This window comes from Schistocerca serialis, chromosome 6 (assembly GCF_023864345.2).
Source record: "Schistocerca serialis cubense isolate TAMUIC-IGC-003099 chromosome 6, iqSchSeri2.2, whole genome shotgun sequence".
Lineage (NCBI taxonomy): Eukaryota > Metazoa > Arthropoda > Insecta > Orthoptera > Acrididae > Schistocerca > Schistocerca serialis.
The window spans coordinates 283868768-283876523 of NC_064643.1; positions in this window are offsets into that span (position 1 = coordinate 283868768).

Genomic DNA, 7756 nt, shown 5'->3' on the forward strand with positions numbered 1-7756 from the left:
CGACCAAAGAGGAAAACCGCGGCCAAGCGATACAGATTCGATCGCAGAGATATTAAATGAATACAGAGAAGCGACTGGCGCCAGTTGCGCCACGTATCAGCTGAAATTATGCGTAATGTTTGTTTAAAGTAGTTGAGTGCTATATATATATATATATATATATATATATATATATATATATATATATATATATATATATATATATAAAGATGGTATCTGGTCTTTCGGACATGTTCGAAAGAACAGATACCATCGGTGACCATGCACCTCGTTAGCATGAAATTACAATGCAATGAATACTCTTAGCTCCATACAGGCGTAGATATAAGTCAACGGGGACAGCTGAAAATGTGTCCCCCGACACATTGTATTATTGTATGATTATATGATAGCGGAACAAACACTGGTAGCAGTTACTTCTGTAAAATATCTGGGAGTACGCGTGCGGAACGATTTGAAGTGGAATGATCATATAAAATTAATTGTTGGTAAGGCGGGTACCAGGTTGAGATTCATTGGGAGAGTCCTTAGAAAATGTAGTCCATCAACAAAGGAGGTGGCTTACAAATCACTCGTTCGACCTATACTTGAGTATTGCTCATCAGTGTGGGATCCGTACCAGATCGGGTTGACGGAGGAGATAGAGAAGATCCAAAGAAGAGCGGCGCGTTTCGTCACAAGGTTATTTGGTAACCGTGATAGCGTTACGGAGATGTTTAACAAACTCAAGTGGCAGACTCTGCAAGAGAGGCGCTCTGCATCGCGGTGTAGCTTGCTCGCCAGGTTTCGAGAGGGTGCGTTTCTGGATGAGGTATCGAATATATTGCTTCCCCCTACTTATACCTCCCGAGGAGATCACGAATGTAAAATTAGAGAGATTAGAGCGCGCACGGAGGCTTTCAGACAGTCGTTCTTCCCGCGAACCATACGCGACTGGAACAGGAAACGGAGGTAATGACAGTGGCACGTAAAGTGCCCTCCGCCGCAAACCGTTGGGTGGCTTGAGGAGTATAAATGTAGATGTAGATGTAGATGTAGAGATGGAGTCGAACCCAGGATCTTCTACTTACATGGTAGACGGTCTATTCATCTGAGCCACCAACGACACAGAGAATAGTGCCACTGTAGGGACTTATCTCTGGCACGCCTCCCATGAGACCCACATTCGCAACTTATTGTCCCGCACTATATTCATAGTGCCCCTGCCCATCGTAATCATTACTCACGGCCTTACCGCCGATTCCCGTAAGAGTTCGTGCACTGTTTGTGCATCCGCGCAGAAGAAGATATGAAGATGGTATCTGTTCTTTCGGACATGTCCCAAAGAACAGATACCATCGGTGACCATGCAGCTCGTTAGAATGAAATCACAATGAAATGAATGCCCTTAGCTGCATACTGTTTGTAATCTTGCTTCTCATCATCATCACTGATCATCTTGAGTATGTAAAGCCGAAGACTCATACGCGATACACTTTCGAGTACTAGTAGAGGTGTGAATCGAGCTCTATTAACAATTCCGGTATTCACATTAAAGATACAGTTCTGGTTCACGTAAAACCAGACGATACACTTCGATATTTGGCAACTGGCGATTACATCTTTCCAATATTCAGGCCTGTACCAAGTTCTGAAAATTACAATTTCAAAGTTTTTCTGTGATATGTTGGATGCTATTATATGTTGGATGCTATTTCGATGCCCTAAAGACTAATTTAGAAGCTAATACCTTCAATCCTGCGTCCCAAATACTGCGAAGTGTTAAATTTAATGTATACCGCGTGCTGAAGCTATGGTTTGTGCAGTCTGAAGTAATACTGCCCACAGAAACCTTGTCACTTCATTTCTCAAATCCAATGAGTTTTGAAGTTTCCAGTGAATCTTATTATCTGAATTTTCTGTCAGTAGTGCCTTAACCATTTTTAGAATAAAGTGAAGTGCTGTGAAACCATAAATCTGTCTTTCATTAATTAAATAATACTTGCTTACTCATACACAAATTTTATCAATGCATCATATAACAGAAACACTACTTTCACCACGTAATTTAACCAATATGTGATCATTATATCATTGACAAACATTTTATACACCAAAGTTGCTCAGCTTACGACCGTAGCCTGATAAACCGTATTCGGAACAACGTGTTTGGGAGAGATCCTTAATGTGGTGTATCATTGAAACTACATATTTTCGTGATTGCACGTATAAGTATGAAAAATATCCAGAGAGCCGTATCGGGTTCAGTGGTAGCGGCTCCTTCTGACGGTAATTGGTTGTGGGAGAATGAAAGTTGTGTCACGAAGTTAAAGTGTTTTTAACTTTTGTAGCATGGTGTTTTTCCCTTCCTTTCATATGTTCGTAAAACTCTTCTGGTAATTGATGACAGAGTATACATTACTCGCCACTTTCTTTTAGACACAGGTATAGCTTATTATATGCATTCAGCACCTTTTTAATAGTGAACGCCGCACTGTAGCACTTGTGTCCAAGCACAGAGGCATCACGGTATTCATAACCTCGTTGGAGGTTAAAATCTAATCTCTTCATACATAGAATAGATTGTAATCTGACCTAATCTCCATGATCCTGCCACAAACTGAAGGAGGAGACGGGACGCACTGTGACCGTGTTATCTGATGTGTTGGCAGAAGAGCCAACACCGTGTTGCCAGAGGAGGCCGAAATGCACGCGTTTAAGCTCACGCAGACTGGCGTGAGGTCTGGAACAATTAAAGGAGTTGAGTCCAATAAATAAAGTACGAAGCTCTTTGAATACTTAACTTTAATCCATAATTGGAGAACATCGCTCTTGTTGATACAATAATGACAATCTCAATATAAACTGGTAATGGCGCCTTGCTAGGTCGTAGCAAATGACGTAGCTGAAGGCTATGCTAACTATCGTCTCGGCAAATGAGAGCGTAATTGTTAGTGATCCATCTCTGGCAAAGTCTGCTGTACAACTGGGGCGAGTGCTAGGACGTCTCTCTAGACCTGCCGCGTGGCGGCGCTCGGTCTGCAATCACAGACAGTGGCGACACGCGGGTCCGACGTATACTAATGGACCGCTGCCGATTTAAAGGCTACCACCTAGCAAGTGTGGTGTCTGGCCGTGACACCACATTATCAGCCTACGTTCGGCGACGGTGTCTGACGACTGTAGTCGGTGCCACTTTGAACTTAACCTTAGTCGTTTAGCAATATGTATGTAACAGAAAAGGCACGAGGTAATAATAATACGAATGGACGACCAAGGACGAAGTGCTCGGATTAAAATGGGTGTAAGACAAGGATGTAGCATTTCTCCCCTACTGTTCAAACTGTACATCGAAGAAGCAATGATGGAAATAGAAGAAAGGTTCAGGAGTGGAATAAAAATTCGAGGTCAAAGGACATCACTAACACGATTAGCTGGTGACATTGCTATCCTGAGTGTAAGTGAAGGAGAATTGCATGATGTGCTGAATGAAATGAACTGTCTAATGAGTACAGAGTATGGATTGATAGTAAATCGAAGAAAGAAAAAGGCAATGAGAATTAGTAGAAATGAGAACAGTGAGAAACTTAATATCAGGATTGATAGTCACGTAGTGGATGAAGTTAAAGAATTCTCCTGCCTAGGCGGCAAAATAACCAATGACTGATGGAGCAAGGAGGACATCAAAAGCAGACTAGCACTGGCAAAGACGGTATTCCTGGCTAAGACAAATGTACTAGTATCAAACATAGGCCTGAATCTGAGGAAGTAATTTCTAGGAATGTACGTCTGGAATACAGCATTGAATGGTAATGAAACATGGACTGCGGGAAAACTGGAACAGAAGATAACCGAACCAAAAATAGTTCAAATGGCTCTGAGCACTATGGGACTTAACATCAGTCCCCTAGAACTGAGAACTACTTAAACCTAACTAACCTAAGGACATCACACACATCTATGCCCGAGGCAGGATTCGAACCTGCGACCGTAGCAGTCGCGCGGTTCCGGACTGCGCACCTAGAACCGCTAGACCACCGCGGCCGGCCTAACCGAAGCATTTGAGATGTGGTGCTACAGACGAATGTTGAAAATTGGATGGGCTGATAAGGTAAGGAGAGAGGTGGTTCTGCGCGGAATCGGAGAGGAAAGGAACATGTGGGAAACACTGATGAGCGAAAGGGACAGGATGATGGGACATGCCGCCAGGTGAATGGCCGTAAGCAAATCAAGCAACCGATGAGAGGAGAGACCACCTGAAAGCGCGCAGACTTTTTCGCAGACACGTTTCGTTGCCCTGTGTGAGTGCGGCTGGTTCCAAACAGTTTCACCAAGCCACGCTATCGTCCGTGAAGCACGTCTCCATTGGCCCTCGGGGGCTTGCAGAGTGTCAAAACAAGCGCCGGTCCACGCACAGCAGCTAATGGATGTTTGTCTAGGAGTACTGCCAACGGCATTCTGCTGAGTCAGTGCCGTTCTTGCAACGGAGTGAGTTCAACAGACGAACTGACAAATGTTCCAGTGCATGATGTAGACGGACGTGAGAGATTTCGAAGAGTGATCATTAGTCATCTGTATTCCCGTCAAGATTTCCTTCTATCATTTTGCTTTTCCGTTTTTTCTTATGATTAAGTTAATTTAGTGAAACGCTCCTAGTTCACTGTTTTCATTTTTATTGACCGGCCGCTGTGGCCGAGTGGTTCTAGGCGCTTCAGTCCGGAACTGCGCTGCTGCTACGGACGCAGGTTGGAATCCTGCCTCGGGCATGTACGTGTGTGATGTCCTTAGGTTAGTTAGGTTTAAGTAGGTCTAAGTCTAGGGGACTGATGACCTCAGATTTTAAGTCCCATAGTGATTAGAATCATTTGAACTATTTTGAACATTTATTTTTCTTTTCTTACTTGTAAACCGACTTGTTTATTATCAGAAAAAATAATTCAAATGCTGTTGTCTAAGCCGTCTTTTTTTCTATCATCATCTCTCTCCCATAACGCCCCACCAATTAGTAATTTTTTTTGAAGAAGTCGACAGTTTTTCTACCAGTTCGATGTTCTCCTCTATTTCGTCCTGTCTTGTGTTCATACAATTACTCTTAATTGAAATCGACCTCTGTATCAATGAGGCAAGGCATCTCAATAAATTACACCTTATTAATGCAAAAAACTCGATACTATAATACTGTAACGCTTATCCACGAAATGTCAAATTTTAAAAAAACGGTAAAAGCTGTAACAATATGAATAAGAATACTAAAGACACAACATAAACACCTAGACCACCAAAACGACCACGTTAGACAATCTCAGACGTACTCTCATATGGCGTGAGGTCGAGACGTGTAATTCTCTCTGGAACATTATCGAACATGATCATTTGGTAGTGCCAGTGTTATGACGTGGGGAGGCATAAAGTTACATAGGTGTACTGGCTTTCACATCTTTGAACACGACACATTCAGATTTCATAGTTACTGTAACACTGTACATCTTCCCCATATGCATCTTTTCAAGGGTGCTGACTTCATTATTAGTGGATTATAGTGAATGAGCGCATCGAACATCTCAGTTGAATGAGCTCTTGGAATGAGAGGATATTCGGCGGATTGACTGGCCTGCCCGTACCCCGACTTAAATCCCAAAGAGGACGTGTTGAATAAGTTAGGCAGACGTATTGCAGCACGTCCATATGCACCGACGACCATATGGCACTGGAGAACAGCTCTGGTGGAGGATGGTATGCGCTGCCGCAAGAACTCCTTAGCAACCGTGTGAACAGCATGCAACACCGTCAGTGGTGATCACAGACTCCATCAAGAATCGTGTCTCCCCGCTTGTAATGTCCAGGAGACCATCATTAACCTCGATGACTTCAGTGTAACCATCGTCTTTGAATAAAGGTGGCGTTTCTCTTCATGTGATCACGTATTTCTTTCAGTGATGATCTGTGCTATAACGTAACGGTATGCTACTAGTATCATCGAGCTATGTTACTCGGCAGTGACACATAATTCGGAAGTTACTTTCGTCCTTAGATTATACTCACCAGTGTACAAATATCAATGGTCGTGGCATTTAGCCTGCTTTTAAGGTTGTTCGAAATGGCATTTAGGTTTATTTTTTAGATTTAACTCTTTTTTTGTTTTGTTTTGGAACGTGGTCCATTTTTGATGTGCATTCATCAATTATAGAGCAGAAGAAAATGGGACAGTAGTATCTGTGGCTCGAATATTCCTAGTATTGAGCGTGGGATAGGAACACAGCCATCATCTGCCCAGCTTGCTCCAGTTTCAAGAGTCAGACTGGTACTTGCACCACTCTCTTCATTTGATCGATATGCTTTTGTTACCTGTGGAAATCTTTGTTTCTCCAGCCTTTGCACTTTTATAACCGAAGTGACTGAGAAAAAATAAAACGTATATGTTAAAAATATGATTACTTTTTCTACAAGCACTATGCCTTCATTCGTAACTAATAATTAAAAATAAATGCTTTAAGGAACGGATTAGGACAGAAGTCTTAGGAAAATCTTCAGCAATAGAAGGCACAAGTTGATGGGTATCTGCTGTTAAGAAGAGCATTTGAGGAGAGTGTTACAGGGGTTGACACAGATTAGTACCATTTCATTACAGCGCCGATTGAGAACAAGACCTGTTAGAAACGAAAAGCAGCATACTTTCTTCACATTTTCCGGGATGTGATATACAGTTAAGCGCCAAAGAAACTGCTATAGGCGTGCGTATTCAAATACAGATATATGTAAACAGGCAGAATACGACGGTGCGGTCGGCAACACATAAGACAAGTGTCTGGCGCAGTTGTTAGATGGTTACAGCTGTTAGAATGACAGGCTATGAAGATTTAAGTGAGTTTGAACGTGGTGTTGTAGTCGGGGCACGAGCGATGGGACACAACATCTCCGAGTTAGCGACGAAGTGGGGATTTTCCCTTACGACTATTTCACGAGTGTACCGTGAATATCAGGAATTCGGTACAATATCAAATCTCCCACATCTCTGCGGCCGAAAAAGCTCCTGCAAGAAGGTGACCAACGATGAGTGAAGAGACTCGTTCAACGTGACAGAAATGCAACACTTCCGCAAATTGCTGCAGATTTCAAGGCAGGGCCACCAACAAGTGTCAGAGTGCGAGCCATTCAGTGAACCATCATCGATATGGGCTTTCTGAGCCGAAGGCCCACTAGTGTACCCTTGATGACTGCACGACACAAAGCTTTGCGCCTCGCCTGGGCCCGACGACACCGACATTGGACTGTTGATGACAGGAAACGATGCCTGGTAGGACAAGTCTCGTTTAAAATTGTATCGAGTGGGTGGTTGTGTACGGGTATGGAGACAATCTCATGAATCCATGGATCTTGCATGTCAGCAGGGGACTATTAAAGTTATTGGAGGCTCTGTAATGGTGTGGGGCGTGTGCGGTTGGAGTGATATGGGACACCTGATACGTCTAGATACGACTCTGACAGGTGACACTTACGTAAGCATCCTGTCTGATCACCTGCATCCATTCACGTCCAGTGTGCATTCCGACGGACTTGGGCAATTCCAGCAGGAGAATGCGACAGCCCACACGTCGAGAACTGCTACAGAATGGCTGCAGGAGCACTATTCTGAGTTTAAACACTTCCGCTGGCCACCAAACTCCCCAGGCATGAACATTATAGGACGCCTTGCAACGTGCTGCTCAGAAGAGATCTCCACCCCCTCGTACTCTTACGGATGTATGGACAGCTCTGCAGGACTGAGGTGTCAATTCTC